This window comes from Malurus melanocephalus, unplaced genomic scaffold (assembly GCF_030028575.1).
Source record: "Malurus melanocephalus ecotype Western Australia unplaced genomic scaffold, MMel_1.1 scaffold_257, whole genome shotgun sequence".
NCBI lineage: Eukaryota > Metazoa > Chordata > Aves > Passeriformes > Maluridae > Malurus > Malurus melanocephalus.
Window position 1 is genome coordinate 597448 of NW_026623489.1, and position 17883 is coordinate 615330.

The window sequence follows — 17883 nt, forward strand, 5'->3', positions numbered from 1 at the left end:
AGATTTCATTGCATGAGGAAACTTGGAAAGCAGCATCAGCGCTGTCCCTCAAATAGGACCCCTCAAATATCCAGCCTTGGCATAGAAACCTAAGGCCTCTCTCCTACCAGTATTCACCTTTCTACAAGAAAGGAGGTTGTGCCCTGTCACGCCCACACCACGGCCAGCGGGCAGCGCTGCAGCACCAGCCGAACAAGCCGTGCCCAAAGGTCGGACCAAGCGGGTGAGGGAGGGCACAACCCGCAGTGACAGCCACCCCCACTCCCATCCCCGGCTGCCCTGCCCGCACACGGACACCCCCGTGGCAGCAGCGCGGCCCGGTGCCGGTGCCGGTGCCGGTTCCCGTGCCGGTGCCATCCCGCCCGCGGTACCTGCCCGCTCCGCGACCCTGCTCAGGACGCACCGCCACCCGGAACCGGAACCCGAGCGACGAACAACCGCTACAGGAAGCGCGGGCCAGCCACGCAGGTTCCGGGAAGCTTCCGTTCCGGCTCTTGCCGCYGGCCTGTACCGAGGTTGTACCGTGGAACAGCTGACCGACCCCCGGCTCCGGCTGCTGCTGCCTGCCCGACCCAGCGGGCCGGGACCCGACAGAAACAGCACCGCCGGCTCTGGGGCTGCGGCTGGGGCAAGGAGACGCGGAGCGGAAAGCGGCCAATCGGTGCGCGGCTTGTTGCGGGGGGCGGGGCCCAATGGGCGGGCGCGTTGCTGAGGTTGCGGGGCTGGCGGTGGCTGGAGGTGGCGGCGGAGGAGGAGAGCGGGGTGAGGGGGCGGAGGAGGAGAGCGCGGTGAGGGGGCGGCGGGGTCGCTGCGGTCGCTGCCGGGGGCAGGGGGGCTCGGGCCGGTGCCGGCAGCGGGGATCCTCTGCGGGCTGCCCGCCGCCGTCAGTCGCTGCCGGCCGTGCGAGAGGGACGGAAGCCCCGCAGGGTCTGTGCGTGCGGGGGCGCGAAGCGTTCCCAACTCTSCCGCTGCCGGCGCCGCTCTCTCTCCCTCTCTCGCCGCTGCTGCTGTGCCCCTCTCCCCTCGGCCGCGGGCCCTCTCCCCGGTTATGTAAGCCCCGACCCCCGCCCTGCCCGCCGGGAGCGCTGGCGGGGCCCGGGCAGTGCCCGTTCGCTGCCCGCCCTCGGGGCGCGTCGGCACGGGAAGAAGCTGAGGGAGAAATCGGAGCTCCTGGCCAGCCCGGCTGGCGCCAGCAGCCAAGCTTTGCTTTTCAGTGGGTATATTTTGTCTTAAAAGAACATTGGTGTTTGTTTCCGTAGGAGAAGTGGGGAGGAATCCCGAAATCCTGGAAGTGCACTGAAAGGTAAGTGGAAGTTAAGAATTGTGTCGACAGCTGGTTTTTGTGTGAGGTGGTGGCTTGGTTTCACTGAGTGCTTGTGTCGGGAGCTTGGCGTTTTGCATGCTGTGGCTGTGTGACTCTGAAATRTTAGTATCTGGTTAATTGGAATTATGTTCATCAAACTGGTGTACGTAGTCTACTTCATCTGAAGAGACTAGTAAAAGTTATCTACAGTYAGTGGCTTATAAAGACCTAGAATATTCTTCAATTGTATATAATACAATAATGTTTCTTTTTAGCAGAATACCAATCATTACATTATTTTTTGATACTGTTATTAGTATAGGAATAAATACTAATAAATAATAGGAATAAACATTATAGCATGATGTTGRCAGAATTTTGGGATAGGCTGTCGTGCCTTTTTTCTAATATATTTTGATGGAAATCTGCTTCTGGGTTTCAGGGTTTTTTTAATAGGGATATTGGAAGCGCATGAGAAGACTTCCAGGAGGAATGCCATTATCATGTTATTAACAGTGAAACTGTTCTAAATAGAGTGCCATCTGTTTAATCCAGACTGCCTCAGTCTGGTTTCAGCRTTGAATGTTTTTCACTGGGAGATAAAGTCTGGAAGATTCAGAGCAGTCTTTTTTTCAGGGTGAGAAGACACACATTTATTTTTCTGTAACGTACAGGGAGATGGARTCRTAGGAGAGCTCTTTATTTGTGAGGTGCTTAATTTCCTGTCTTACAGAGAATGTGTTTCTGTCAGATACTTGCAAAGTATTTCTTGTTCCTTCTTGTGGCTGAAAGTTAATGTGTATGTGTCCAAAGTCCAGTGGTGCTGAGGAATGTTGATATTTTTTCCTAGAAATTTTTTTTCAGTGACCTACAGACATATTACATACCAGATACCTTGGTTTTATTCTTTGAAACATACAAAGTCCTGGTTTTATTTATGTTTGGTGCTTTTTTTTTCCTTATTATTCATTTGGGGGGTTGTTTTTGTTTATTTTGTTTTCTTCATGTTCTAGAAAGCATGACTTGAGTATTATGCACAAAATGGTATTGGTATTGCTGAGTCTGTCACCATGAACATTCAGTTCTGATTGCAGGGTATTGGCTTTGTGTGATCTGTTGTSCATGAACAGAATAGTAGCAGAGGAATGCACTTGGCAGGATTTGTCTCCAGGTGCACCATCACTTGCAAGATTTAACAGCATTTTGAGTACCTGTTTTCACCTTCCTCCTCACCCTCCAAGTATGTAAAAACTCTTGATAAGAAAAACTACGCAATCAGTTGATCCGCTGTACCATGTTTTGCTTCCTGAATTTCCTTTTCTTTCAGTATGGACCATACATTTTTTAAAAATAAAACTGCAAATACGAGGGATGTGATATTTTGGGAATGTAGTAAGCTCTTTGATGCTGTATCTTCAAGTAAGTGAGTCTGCATAATTTCAAGGGGCCTGCAAGTGTTGCTACAATGTGTTTTGAGAAGGAAGCTTCAGCATAATTACAGCGTCAGTGTGAAGAAATCAATAGTGTGCACAAGGAAATAACATGAAAGAAATTTTTATTTTGTGTAAAAAAGCACCAGCAAACAATTGAATGTCCTCTAGGAAGGAAAGGTCATTGAAACTCCATGTACAAATAATCAGTACTTTTTGTGGTTGAGTCAGTGGGGAATTTTTTTTTGTTTGTTTGGTTTTTTTTTTGGTTTTTTTTTTGTTTTTTGTTTTTTGTGGTATTAATTCATGGTAGTGATAACTTTATCCTAGAACACTTAAACTTTTGAGTAATTACATTAGCTTGCATACAGCCATATTAGTTATGATTTGTTGGGTTTTCTGTTTGTTTTGTTAGGCTTGAGGAAGGTGGCAGGTTTGCTTGCATAGCTTTGAGAAGTCCGTGTTTCCAGCAGTTTGTGTTGCTGTGCATTCTGCATTAACAGGCTGTGAGATACATTRTAAGTACCATTCTTCTCTGCCTCTGCATCTAATATTGTAACACTGGAGAGTGTTCAGTGGTATGCTCTTCATAATTGTTTTCTGGAGTAGCAATCTGTGTGACTGACAGTAACTTCAAGTATTTTCAGTTTTGAGATGACAAGAAAAGGTTCTGGGGTGCTTGGTTTGTTTTCTTTTTTCCTCCTCAGTATCAGAATACATATTTGTACTACTTAAATACTTAATAAATATCCTTCCCCCCCCCCTGAAATTGCTTATTAATTCCTGTGGCTATGTATTAGTAGTCTTTTATAAATCATTGGAAGCTCTTGTTATTTGAATAAAATGGTTAATGCTGCTTTGATTACAATAAGGATGGAATAGATCTTTCTTTAGTCTTGCTTTCTTTGAATGCTTTTARAAAAAGGCTCTGAATGGTGAGGACGGAAATTATCTTCTCAGGCATCATTAGAGAGCTAAATATTTTATGGATAGTATCACAGTTGCTGTTTCACCTCATTTTTTAGAGAAGTGGTGGGCTGGAGCAGTAGTCTTAGTTTCTTTCTGTTTGTTTGCTGTGGGTTGTTTTTTGTTTGGTTTTTGTATTTGTTTTTTTTTTGGGGGGGGGGCAGTCCAAAGACTATTCTTCACTGGAATAACCACCCTGGTTTGATCTGCTACAGAGCAACTGTATTGGTCTGATCTGTTATTCYCTCTTGAAGCCTAAAGGTCTGAGACCCTGGAATGTGACAGGAGCATTGTTTCAAGTTCTGCTTTTCTGCCACAGCTAAGCAGGTGCTCATTTGACAGCAGGTGCTTTACTCTTGCACTCTTTTCTAGCATATAGGGTTACTCCTTGGGTCAGCTTTCCCATTCTTTCATTGGGGATGATGTGTTGCATAGGTATTTTTTTCATGGATATACTTAGARGAACTTCTGAGGCCATGTGTAGTTTTTGCAGTTATCATGTTATTTGTCAGTAAAGTCTGCACTTCATGTGTGATGTCAATACATCATCTGTTCTGTTTTGAATCTTTTATCTGAGAACTTCATGTGATAATCCCGCTTTTCTGTATGAGGAGAAGGAGACCTGTTTGGCTTTTTACCAAGCAGTTTAATACGAGTTCAGAATCTTTAAAAAATATCAGGGTAATACATTCACTCAAGGACTTGTCTGGGCAGGAAAAGAATTTTCRATTCCATTACTGTTYTTGATGCTTGTTTCCTTATATTAAGATATGAATGAGTGAAGGTGGAGTCTTTCCCCAGCTGAGTCTTCGTAAAGGACATCTGTACCTTAATAATAATTATTAAAGCTGTAAATAATTATTAAAGTCCATTTCAGGGAAACTTGATCTGACCAGAGACAGTTACAGGTAGTACAGTTTGACTTGCTGCTTCAGTCTGTTATTTTAATTTCCAAATAGAGTCGTTGTGAGAAATAATAATTGACTTATTTAATGCTATTTTCTACTTTTTTTTTGAGAGTAAGAAAGTTGTTTGAGTTTATGCATGTTTGACTAGTTGCAGATAAAATGAAAAGCTGTTTGAATTTTCTCTTTGTACCTTTGCTTGGATAATTCCTGCTTCTAATAACAAGACAAATAATTCAAGTGTCTTTTTGTTAATCTGTAATCATAGGACAGATTTATGGAGTGACTCAATGGGTCTCCTTTTTTTTCCTATAGAATTCTGACTTTAATTTCTAAACTTAAATTATAAGCTCAAGAGATAGAGGGACATTTCTGATGAAATAAAATGTAGTTATTTAGTAAAACACTGCTGTAAAACGGAATTTTGTATTGCCAGCAGCACCACAAAGAAGAGAACATATAAACCAAGATCACAGCCTGGGTAAAATAGTGTAGTTTGCAAACTTTTTCAATATATGCTGCAGACTATCTATAATAATAGAAGTTTTTTATTGTATGATGAATGGCCACATGGCAATTTTTCTTTCTTGTGTTAGTGTTACATTTTTGTATCAAATATAATAAATTTGGGCACAGGCTTCAATAGATRTGTTATTATTAACCAATTCCAGTGATTTGTGAAAGAAGTACCATTRGCATGGCACTTTTTCAGTCTTCCTTGATGGTTTTCTGTTCTGCAGACAGTCCAGCTTGCCTCTACTGACCACTGCCTATGTCAGATCTTCTGCCTTGACCTCTTGGTGTAATTCTGTAGAGAAAGAGAGATTTTATGGTTCAAATTTATTAACTTTGCCTGAAAATAGAGAGACAGAGACATTTRGAAAGAGATCCCACTAGGGCAGAAAAATTAAATGTTAGGCATATAACTACTGCAAAGTGGTAAATGATTTCTTTATTTATCTCTTAGTAGCGAATAGCATTGCTTTGAAAATGCCAAATTCCCTGGCTGTGCAACGCTGTTCAGCACGGGACCTGGTGGATATGGTTGGTGCAGTTCAAATCTGTTAAAACACTCTTCCAGTAATTCCCACTTTCTGTATATTATGTGGGGTTTTTTCCCTACAGGATAAATTAGTTCATGGCATCTTATTTTATGTTGTGTTGTTATACAGGCATTTGGCTAACACACCAGAAATGCAACGTGTGTAGTTTTGTTTGCAATCTCCTTAATTCAGCTAATCTTACTATTTTGTTTTAATTACTGTGATTCTTCCAAAACCCARWCCTGTTCAATCTCCTTTAGTGGTGTCTGCATTGTGTATGGTTCATGAGTTCTTTAAATAGTCACACACTGTTGTTCCTCTGAATTCTGCTTAACTGAAAATGTRTGACATGGACATTCGTGCAGACTGCATGACTGCAGTTTGCTGATTCATACAGGGCAAAATTGATATGTCTGGAATATTTGTGTTTCCATTCCCCATATTTAGTGGTTTATAAACATTAAATTGTTTTTTTATTTAGGGTCTTCTTCCCCTCTTCTGCCCTGACTTGAACCATATGTGGGCTGGTGGCATTTGACATCTAGTTGAAAAGACAGTGAGAAAGTTTAAAAGAATAATCTTATTTTTCATGGTCATTCAGCTGAGAAKATATTGGATTGAAAGATAATGAGCTGAAATATGTGTAAAATTTGCTTGTTTTTTTTCCTCCTGTCTTAATTTATTTTATTTTTATTCACATAATTTGGTTGTTTCTGAGAGTTGTTTGTTTCTTCTTTACATCTCATCTTCTTATTTTCTGCTTTGTCTTTTTGTCTCCTTTAGGTTTCAGGATATCTTGAGCTTAAGGAGAGGCTGGACAACAGTCCCTCTGTATTCCTGCTTCTGTTCTGATTTAGARCAGGGCCACAAGGTAGAAAAATTGATGTAGAAAAGGTTGTGAAGAAGTCTACAGTAGTTACTCAAGTAACTTTCCTAAATATCTTAAGCACAAGGTCTTGGAAACACATGGGCATAAGTGTAGTAGATTTTGTTGTAGAAGTAGTGCAAGTTAGCTTGTATCTGTAAATTTGAATATTGTATTTCCTGCGTGTGAAAAATTAGCTAGAATTTTAATTTATGCTTTTTAAAGATKATCTTTGTGAAGGTCTGGTATCTTATGACCAGTGCCCCATGTGTAAGCTAGACAGTGTGATAGCAGCATTGTGATGGCTGAACACGAGAGGTCAGCAACCTTTTAAATGGGATGTGTTTCAGAAAGTAGGAGGCTTTTATGTAAACTTAGTTGAAGAGGGGGTGGAGTGAGCAATTTATCAAGCACCCTGGTACATGCCATCAGAGAAGGGCAAAGAACAAAAATCTAAATGCTCAACTTTGAGTTTTGATATCTGTTTATTACTCTAGGTTAGAGGTATGCTTTTTWGAAAAAAGTACTTGATACTAAAGCATATCACTTTGGTTCCTTATGCTTTGGGGTTGGAAGTACACATCCAGTTAAAAATGGTAATTAAAAAAAGCTTCCTGCGTAGAATGGCTGTTGTACTGATCTTTAGTATCTGCATGTAACAACAGATGATGTCAGATCACTTGCTAAATGTGGATACTGTCAAAATTTTGCAGATGAAAATTATTCATGGCTGTGGCACATTTGAATTGAATGCTAAGATTTATATTTACTTCTGCAAACTTAAGGTTAGAGTTTGAATTTCCAAACTTCTGTTGTAACTGTGTCACTTTGTTAGAATCTGTGAAACTGAACTTCAGTAGACAAAACCAACACTTGTGTTTGTAGCTAAAATCCAGTCTCTGGAGTGCAAGTCTTTCTTTGTACACCCGTGATAGTATGAGGGTGAAAGAGAGTGTTAGTGCATTTTCAAAGCCTTCATATTTAAATAACAGCAGTGGGATAGACAGATGATTGGTTAAAGTCCGTTTACTATGGTGAACTTGCACTAGGAGTGATTGAGTTTAAATTATAATAATGTGCCCTTTTACACAGAAATGGAAGGTGTGCTGACAAAGGATTTATCCCAGCAAAAGCTCACATTTCTTTGTGTAACAATAGAGAACTTTCCATTGCTTGTTTTTTTGAAGATGTTTTGTTGAGCATAAAGATGTGAGTTAAATATGGACRCAGAAGGGAGAACAAGGCAGGTTTGGATGTGGAATGGAAAAACTACTAGATCCTTATTCCTGTGGGTTTGGGGTTTTTTTAAGGTGTTTATTTCTTATTCTTAGCATAGCACAGATGAAATTGCTGAGCTTCCAAAACTGCTTCTAGATTGTTAATTACGTATTCATTCTGTTTGATAGTTATGTAATTAACCATACCCAATGTTGTATCTGTGCAATAATTTCAAATAGTGGCGTCCTTAAGCTTCTGGAAGTCACTAAACCATATTTGTGTCAATTTCTTGGGAAGAGAGATGCTAATTTAGTTAGGCTTCATATGAGCCATTCTGATASCTTTCTTCATGTTTAGCAAATGCAGCAAATTGCAGTGCAAATCTTGCCATGRAAGAGTAGGAAGAGCTTCATGAAAATCTCTTAAGACAGTTATGTGTTACCTATAGAYGTACAAAAAGAGATAGGAGTCTTGGGCTAAAGGGTAAGTTCAGTGCAAATAGAAAAGAAATACTTAAAAATTAAATGCATTTAAGCTAAGCAATCATAAACTGTATATTGCACTGTTTATTTTCACAGACATCCACATCCTGTGGCAGCAACCTTTCCTTAAAATCATGGGTGTCACACACATTGCATGATTCTCCAGTGAAGAAGGAGGGCCAGGAGCAGGCTACTGCCTCTTCTGTTTGCTTCGATCTGTGCATCTGGCAAGGCTTGTTTCATGTATTCTGACTCTCCAGCTTTACCCATATTTGTGTAAATACAACATGAGTTTGAGAAACCTCTGTGTATCTGCTGAATAAGAAAACTTTCCAGATTGCTTTTTGATTGTTTGTGGAGGGCGGGGGTGAAAGAGAGAACAAGATTTTCTTTCTCCTTGCTACAATTTGTATTAGAAGATGAGACAGCAAATACAGATTTTAAGACAGTTTAGGCATGACTTGTTACCTGTGTTTCCAAAGGACCAATTACACAAATGACTGAGAGGCCCTTTTGCTTGTGCAGGTGTTGAGAGGACTTGGACTCAGCATGGTAGTCATGTAAGATGTATGGTAGCCCTAGTGAGTGCAATTGCTGCCTTCAGAAAGGTGCATRCACCTTTTCTGCATCAGTGGCAAAAATATTTATGCAATCTTTCTTTGTACATGCAGAAATGAAACTTTGATGGATTGTTGCAATTTGAGACTTTGTTTGATTTGTCTCTTCATGTTTTTGGGGCATCTGGATGTTTAAATCATTTAAATGGCAGCTGTGTTCTAAGCATACTTTGTGTTCCAGAAATCATGGCATTTAACTGTTTGAGAGAGTACATGCTTTGCTTTTCCTCTCCATAGGCTAAATCCTTTCAGTTATCTGCAGGTCTGCTATGGTTTTTCACAGTTAATTTGTACAGTTTACATGGCATAACTGTTAACTACTGCACTCATTTCACTTCTTAATTTAAAATGTTTGCCCTCTATATCTAGTTTTTAACTTGCCATATTAGCCCAAAATTAAGCTCTGGAATTTGTAGGAAAATGGTTGAAGATGCTCTACTAAATTCCATAATAATGCTTATGACATTAACTTTGTAACTTTTTTCCGTAGCTACTTCAGTGTTTAAATTGGGTAAAACTTAGTATGCTAAGGCAGAAAAATAAATGTTCAACAGTGGGATTTCATGTTCGTTGTACACAAAGTCCTAATCAGGTTAAGATTGTGGATGAATTCCAGACCAAATTAGGGGTTAGGGGCCAATACTAATTGGCATTGATGCTGCTGAAGTTGTGTAATCGAATATTGTGCTGATTGTCACAGTGTGTTTTGTGCCCTCCCCCTTGTATTTGGCAACTTAAAATTTACTAAATGTTCAAAGGTTGGTTTTGTTATTTACACTGTGCCCTTTTTCTCAGATTTGGAGGTTCTATTCTATGTCAAAGAGAGAAAACTAGGTAGGTTTAAAATAAGAAAAATAGAAGGAAGTTCAAGAAAAATGAAGTGCAGTGTCTGTGGGTATTAATTTTGTCTAATAAATGCAAAAGTCTTGAAGATATGTTGGTGAGTGGGGGAGAGGAAGTGCTATGCCTTTTTCTTTTTTCTTTTTTTTTTTTTTTTTTTTGGCAGCCAGTAGGAAAGCACTGCTTCAGCACAGCTTCTTGTCATTTTGCTGAAACATTTTGCAGGAACCTTATCACACTTGGCTGGTGGAGATGTGTGTGAATGTGATGGTCCATTGCCATTCTCTGTTGATGATACTCCTGTGATTGCAACCTACTGTATTTGATGGCTTATTTTGATAATAAATTTTTGGTCTTGTGAGAGCGAATAGGGAACAAATCTTAAATGGACATTATCATGCTAATTAGGAATCATCATGTTGTCAGTTGTCAGCTCTATCAAGTTKTGATGTATTTCAAATTAATATTCTAATGGGTAGCTTTTGAAAGACAAAATATCTCTCCTACTGGAAAGATGCAGGCTTTTCCTGGCTTCATGCAGAATTCTAATATTTATTAGAATTATTATTTTATTGCTATTTCTATGAACTGCTGGGACATTCTGCTTTAGTAATGTGTGCTGACATTGAATAAATTGCAATGATTATCTCTTTGTCTCTGTGAATGCAGACTTTGGACTTTTCTGAAATATGTAAGGTTGCTGTAAGAAAATTCTGCCTGTTCATGCATATGTGTTGCATCTATGGAAAATGAGAAAAGATTTTTATTAATATTGCCTTTTTTATTGTTTGGGAATCTTTGAAGTTGCCATCTTTTTGGTTTTAATAGTTCAAATGAAACAGGTAGAAGTGATTAGGGAACAAAATAATTAGAATATGTTACAAAAATCTTTTCAAATTGCCAGTTGAATAGCTGGCAGACACGGCAAGAAGCACGAGGATTTTGCCTCCAAGTATGAAACCCTTGGTTCTCACTGATCAGAAAGAATTATGGAGTAATCATCTTAACTTGCAAATCTGCACAAAATTGCAAGTATCAGGGTGTTAGGTCTGCGTTTGTTTTTTGTTTAGACCAATTTTTTCATGTGCTGAAGGAGTCACGTGTGGACTGTGTGTGTTGGTTTTGGCTTATTCTTGGGGTTTTTTGATTGTCCTMGTGGTGTGGCTTTTTTGTTGTTGGTTTTTTTTTTTGTTTTGCTGTATACCTGATCAGCCCTACTTTTTGAGAAATTACTCCACGTTCTCTCTGCAGGTCTGCTATGCATTCCAATGACCTCAGTATTTCTAAACCTTCTGTCTAAGTTGCTCTTGAAAGRCTGTGTGTTTTGTGGAGCATGCTGTATGAAAGTGTTAGATGAGTATAATACTTACACCAAAAATGTATAATCTAGCTATTTCAGGTGCCTGGTGCTTGAACTTTGGTAAATGCTGCTGACCCCTATCAGCACAATTGCATAGGGAAACAGACCAGGCTTTTAATTAAACTCAGGATTTGATTAAAAATTTTTGATGATGTGTTTGAAGAGAATGAACTGAATTTCCTCTATGCCAGTATAACTAATAAAAAAGTAAAAGATCATAAATGTTACGTAGATGGGTAGTACCTGCAAAAGATTGGAGAAACTGTTTATGTTTAGTATAGTTCATGTGCTGTATTTCTATTTGAAGTAGATGTAATTATATGGAATTTTTCAAAGAAGATTAATGTGTGAAAAGCTATAGTGTAACTTCTAACAAGTTTGCATGTAAGGCCATCTYTGTTTTTTTCAAGGGTAAATTTATTCTGGAAACTTGAGGAAAGGAAAAGACTGTTTTACCAACTGCTTTTGAAGTTTTTGTTTTAGAAGGAAAACTATTCAGTATTACAAACAGAACCCCAGAGCATCTCTGTGTACGGATGAAGTTATGTAAAAATGGCTGAAGATTAGAACATTGAGTACTTGGTGAGGTTTTTTTGAGTGCTAGAAAATTTGTTTGAAAACCTAGAATATCGTAAAATTAACTATCTATGCAAAAATTCCATTCCCCTGTCCACACAAAAAAGCTTGAGGAAGCATACCCGTGAAGCTTGCTGCGTGGATTTTCAATGCTGCCCATTAAATCTGTAATTTTTCATAATCATGAAAGACTCGTGTCTTCTGAATATACATTAGGTCATTATTTGACAAAAAACTTTAACTTTGTTCAGGTTATAAGTAGAAAATAGGTGTGAAAATAGTAATGTGCTGTTATCTTGCTGTTGTTTCTGYGGTGTTGGGGAAGAGGGAGAAAGGCTGTGCATTCCATATGAAACAATCAAGCACTTGTGGAAGGCTGTTTTCTTTTTGTCTCATGTTGTTTTTGTTGTTTGTTGTGGTTTTATACTACTCTATTTTTTATACTGATCTAAAGCTTAGATAAGTGAAAGATATTGTGGAAAATCTTGCCTAACATGCTGCATGAAAGATTGGGTTGATTTAAGTTGTTTGTGCTGTGTTTATATTACGTTCCTAAAGATTATATATGTAAAGTTTTACCCTATCAAAAAATAGTTTCAATTTCAGATTAAAAAAACCACAARAACCATCCAAACATCCTCTCCAAGTAACAACCCACTTCTGTTAGTAGCTTAGTGTCCTCACTATTTAAAAAAATACATGAAAAATGAATCATTTCACACTAAAATATTCATTAGTCCATTCTTATGACTGGTCGGTTTGTGTTCTGTTCTAATGTTGGTTTAACAGTAGAAGAATAATGACTGTAAACAATATGCATTGTGTTTAACTATTCAGCAGTGAAGATTAATTATTAAACTCATACCAAGACAAAAGGGGTACCTGGTGTAGTTGTTGCACTAATTTACATTTACTGATGTTTTAATTCTCGCACAGTTTTTTTCCCTGAGAAGCAGCATATACTTCCAAGTAATAGGCCCCAGAATGGCAATGAAAGTAAGCTGACTTTCAGAGTTTCATGGGAGCTTCTAATAAAGTGATGAAAAAGGTTTATGCTTTCTTTAGAGACACTGTTTGTTTGCCTGTTTTCTGTGAAGGAGGGAGTCCAACAAAAGATTTGTTGTTTGTTGTGATTTGTTGCTGTGGAGGAATCCTAGTGAAGTTAGTAGTGGGGTTGGTCATAAGCATCTATTTTTATAGCACAATCACCTTAATCAGTGGGTCAGATATGTTGATTGTTGTTCACATAGCTCTTAATGGATTGTGTTATACAGAATTAAGATGGTCAGGGGCATGTTTCATTTCCTATGTGTGGAAATTCAACTTGTACAGTCTATCTGATCTCAATATAAAATTAACAATGTTTTTCTTCCTTTTTTTGGGTAAGATTTTTCTTTGTAGTTCTTGAAACCCCTTTCTAGCTTTCTGAAAACTAGCGTGAGACTGAAAATGACTGACACTGAAATAATACTGTGATGAATGACATGGAAAAAGACAAGTTCTTTCCTCTGCAGTGACTGTTGGAAGTAATAAGGACAATTATGGTCTAAACAGTTTAAACTACAAAAGTTGAAGCAGATCTTAGATTTCAGAATTCTTGATGCTACTCTGTTTTATCTCTGAATAGTGAACAGCCTCTGTGTGTGCCTTATGTCCTTCCTGTGTGTGTGTAGGGTTCAACTGCCTCATATATTCTATTAGGTCGAGCAGAACAGGTCTTTGCTGTCCTGAAATTGTGTCATCTTGATAAGTGGTGATGTGATCAGTGATGTTTCATTTAACTATATTTGTTGTTCAGTTTGCTTTTTAAAGTCTGGGAATTTGTAGTGGAAAAGTAAGACCAGCATATCAATCAGAATTAATTTTATCCTTGAAAACCATGCATCTTAAATGTGAATGATGCATCTGAGTCACATAYGAAATTTATGGCATCATGCARTACAACAATATGTCTTAATACTTASAGATCTTTATTTTAAGTTTGCCATTTTGAAAGTTTATTTTGGAGCTCTGTATTCTTACTGTATAATTTTTTAAAAATCAACAAGATTACATAATTTTAGCTATATTGAGGTAAATTCAGATAAATTTGAAGATTCCACTCATTTAAGAATTTGTGAATGTCTAACTAAGTGTATGTATGAGKGAAAATTTGTCACCTCAGCTTAATCTACTTACGCTATCCTTCCTGGAGGTGGAGGCTTTACCATCTGGAAGTTGGAATGATTAGAATAAGGGAKTTCATTACTTTTAGCAGAGGATCCTCTGGGTAAAGTCTCTTTGAGAATAGGGTAGAAGAAAGGAGGTTAGGTAAATTMATTAATGAATATGTAACCTAAATTCCATTTTATGTGAATTACAGTTAGTAGGGAATAGTGCAGCGAGAAATCTGTACTGGAATTCAGATATTGGCATGGAATTGATATTTTAATGGATATTTTTATAACATGCATTTATTTCTGTCAAGTGACGATTTTACAGCTCAAAAATAGGAAGCTGCYTAGAATCTTCAGCTTGTATTTCTAGGACATTTCTGCATGAATTTCTTTCCTTTACRGGCCAGATAGTGGTCTTATCATGTTTGCAGTTTTGCTCCAAAGTGCATATTGAGGACATCTTGGTGRTKTGTCTTTTTGTTTGTTTGTTTTGGTTTGATTTTGAATTTTGTTTTAGGTTTGTTCCCACAGAAATTCTGTTTCAAGATTTCTCTTAGCCTGWGTCTGTTCATTTTTAGTACTTAGTGCTGAGTACCTTAAAAAAAAACACCTTCTCTGTGATTTTGCTAGTGTTAGTTTGCTGTCAGGCTTTTTTTTTTTAGGCTCTTTCTTTTATAATGCATTTTGTATCTTTACTTACCTAGATTTAAATTGCTTCCTGAACCAAAACCATGAATGAGAAGGTGTTCGGGAGAGGTAGGGTTACATGGAAAGTAATTTGCATGGAAATGTTTTTGTAAGCAAAGAAGTTAATGCAGACAAAGTAGCAGAGGAAGAGTTATTGCAAATGAACTGATGCAAAGGGAGGATAAAACCTCTTATTGTCTGGCGTGGGATGGGTTATCACCAGGATCCTGACAAGAGCGTGTTTTAGGTTTMGTGTAGGATGACTACGTGAAGTTGTTTCTAAGGAAACTGGTGCTGGGAGAATAAGGTAACGTTTCTGTGGCTAACCTATGTGTGTGTGTATATATTTTTTTTAGTGTGTTAGGTCCTTGTAATAGAATAATTGTGTGTTTTGTGGTATTTAAGACTGCAGGGTAATGTCTTMATTATTATTGTTTCAAAAATCCTGTAAGTCATGTAGAGGAGCATTTTCTTCATTTACAGAAGATAAGTTTCTTTTTCCACATTCTTGATCATTTCAACTCTCCTCTTTACTGCTTAATTTGTTGCATGACCTCCTTACAGAGGGATTTAGTAATAAGGGTACAATTGTGTTTTATTCAGGTTCTGCTTATTTGCTTCTGTGAGGCAAATGRGACTTCAATTTTTCTCTATAGAGTCACCTGACTTCTGCAGTTCTCTACAACTACTCTGTACAATACTATGAAAACTAGGAAAAGATCAGCTTTAAAGTAGTTTTGAAAACTGATACATAGTGTCTCTTTTCAGTGTTGTGTTTTCATTCACAYTGCCCTAATTGTTTGCCTTCTGCAGTTTTGTATCCGTAAAGCACAGTTTCACTGTAGTAATGGTAGAAAGAAGGTTGGCAGCTGATCTTTGTGGTGCTTGAAAAGGCACAGAAGATGCTTTAGAGCTTMAAATTACTTAGAGGAGGGGTTTTGGAACAGATGGGCTGTACCTTTTCTTCTTGCTACATTTTTTGGCAGCAGCTGAAATTTATGTGACCTTTTTGATAAGAAATKGGTATCTTACTGTGCAAGTATGGTATGRAAGTTTACAAGACTATTATCAATCATCTTTGACTTCACTGTGATAAGGCTTTCACCCATTGTTTCCACATAACTTTCTTCGTTGTTGGTATCTAAGAAGAAAGTTTTTTTGCCTGGTTATTACTAGTGAGTCAGAGTGGGCAGGGAAGAAATGTCTTAYTCAAGTTGTTTTGCATGACTGAGGCTTGTCTTCTAAGGCTGGCAACCTAAATCCCACATACAGAATACATCAGCATTTATTTTTTAAAGTTGGAATGCATGTCTGTCTGCTGAAGCTTGCTTTTAAATTACCTAAAAACTGGAGTTGGAAGAGTGCTCTTTCTATTAAAGAGAAGGCTTTAGCTGACAATTAAAACTTTCTCTGGACAGTCATTAATTTAATTTCTTTCTGCTTTTGTCAGTTTTTACCTTGTTTCTCTGTAGCGTGGAGCTGKATGGCCAAGAGAGTTCTGGCAGAATGTCTGAACCTGTTTTGGATGCCAGGTTGCTATTGCAGCTCTGATTTGTTTTGGACAATAGTTTTTTAATTTATTGTTTTATGTTCTTGCCAAARTGACAGCTTATTTAAGTGTCTGCTAAATAGGATTCTGGTATAATGATACCTTATGGATGGATAGAAATCACAATGGTATTAGTGATATGTTTATCRTAAGAGATGAATATTACAATACGTGTAGTTTTTAATAAGTACAAGAAGTCTCTACCAAAATTCCCAAGGCTGCTTCTACTTTCTCTTGGGATGAGGTTAGTGTAAGAGTCAGACCCTTTTCCAGTGTGGAAGCAGACCATACTGTGGCTATTTAATGTCTTCTGGTATATAACTTTAGAGTAGCTGGATCAATCTATATACAACCTATGTATTGCATTGTTAAGAGCTTCTCCTAGAAGTTTTCTTGTAAAGCGTATCGATTAAGTGCTCGTTTACACTATTAAGTTTTCTTCTTCACTGTCCTTGTTCTACAAAAGAAGTAACTATGTAAAACAGGTGTTACAATGTGTATCTAAAATACTTTCGTATAGTCCTCATGATATTTTATGGTACCTTACAGTGTGACAAACAGTACCCTGTTAACAGTCTAAGATTTCTACCTTGTTAYATTTTAGCATTTTATTTTGTATTACTCTTACAAAAAAAAAAAGAAATCTACCTGCTCAGCCACTTAATTCCCTGTTTCTAAGACAAGGAGTTCTTTTTTTTATCAGATTTTTAAAAATTATTCCCATATCCAGGTTAGAAATAGCTTTTCATAACCCTTGTCCTCAACTGCCTCCTAACCATTTTTCTGCCTTATACCTACTTCTTTTTAGGTTGTTTGCGTGAAATGTAGATCAGTATTTCAAATAAGAGCATGTTACCAATTTTGTACACTCTATTTTCGTGTTTTCAGATTTTACTTTAAATCACTTTGTGTGATCAAGCATCTTGACTTATTTTCTGSCTACTGATACATTCCTGAACAGATGTTTTCATTGCATCATCAAATGTATTACCTAGTCTTTTTCAGTTTAGTCTTTTAAACCTCTGCATTCAGGAATGGCTCATCATGAGATGTGCAAATGGTGCTTTTGTTATCTGCATTTCTCAGCACGTGTCCTGGTTTTCTTCCTGCAGATTTAGCAGTCTCATTAGTGTGGGTGTGTGCCAAGGAAGCATGTTTCCTATGTTCTACTGACCACCTCATCTTATGTTGTCTTCTATCTATTCTGCTTCCCAGAGTATTAATCATATTTAACACAGGTGCTCTTCTTACAGAGCTATGAAATTTCTGGATTAAGAAATTGAATGTATGCTTATTTCAGAGTAAAGRTGTGTTCTTGATGCTTTCCATGCTACTTTTTTACAGAAGCAGCGTGGAAAAACCTTTCTTCAAATACACTTCTTTCCATGCTCAGTAATGAATTATAGGTATGAGAGGAGTGTTTCTGTAGATTGGAAGAACAAGCTATATTGATAATGGAGTTCTGTTCTTTTAGACCTCCTGTCAGTCCATAAGGTTCTCTTGCACAAGTGGCATTGTGAAGAGATCATGTAGCATGAAGCTTTATTTTTTTTGCTGACAGTTCAGGTTTTAATTGCAAATKAATCTTTTCATGGCTTTGAGGTAAAAATATGTAAAGTTTTCATTTATTATGTAACTAGTACTAAAATTACATTTTATACATTGTGGATTCTAGTATATAATGGCCAAAAAGCTGGACTCTTTTTGAAATGCATGTCCTGTCAATGTAATCTCTCGCATGTATGTTTAAACCAGGGTAAAATCCTGGCCTCTTTAAAACAAACAAACAGAAACCCTGAATAAAATACAAACCAGCAACAAAAAAAAATCCTCTGCATACTTGAATAATAATTTCTTCTTCTTAACTATCATCAGTTACAAATATC

General features: G+C 37.8%; 2 protein-coding genes across 8 annotated transcripts in view; one reads left to right on the plus strand and one right to left on the minus strand.

The window, feature by feature from the left end:
* Positions 1–466, minus strand: part of NDUFB3 (NADH:ubiquinone oxidoreductase subunit B3) — a 4330-nt gene extending 3864 nt beyond the window's left edge. The window contains exon 1 of one of the 2 annotated variants that reach the window (XM_057375767.1): positions 404–466. The gene's annotated coding sequence lies outside the window, so the exon portion shown is untranslated. Of the gene's footprint in view, positions 1–371 lie in introns of both variants that reach the window. The other variant, XM_057375768.1, reaches the window with a different exon arrangement.
* Positions 467–597: 131 nt separating this feature from the next.
* LOC130579163 (hyccin 2) overlaps positions 598–17883 on the plus strand; it is a 68440-nt gene continuing 51154 nt past the window's right edge. Inside the window, exons 1-2 of one of the 6 annotated variants that reach the window (XM_057375761.1) lie at positions 598–661; positions 1260–1303. The gene's annotated coding sequence lies outside the window, so the exon portion shown is untranslated. Of the gene's footprint in view, positions 662–705; positions 789–845; positions 1304–17883 lie in introns of those variants that run through there. The other 5 variants (XM_057375762.1, XM_057375763.1, XM_057375760.1 and 2 more) reach the window with 5 other exon arrangements.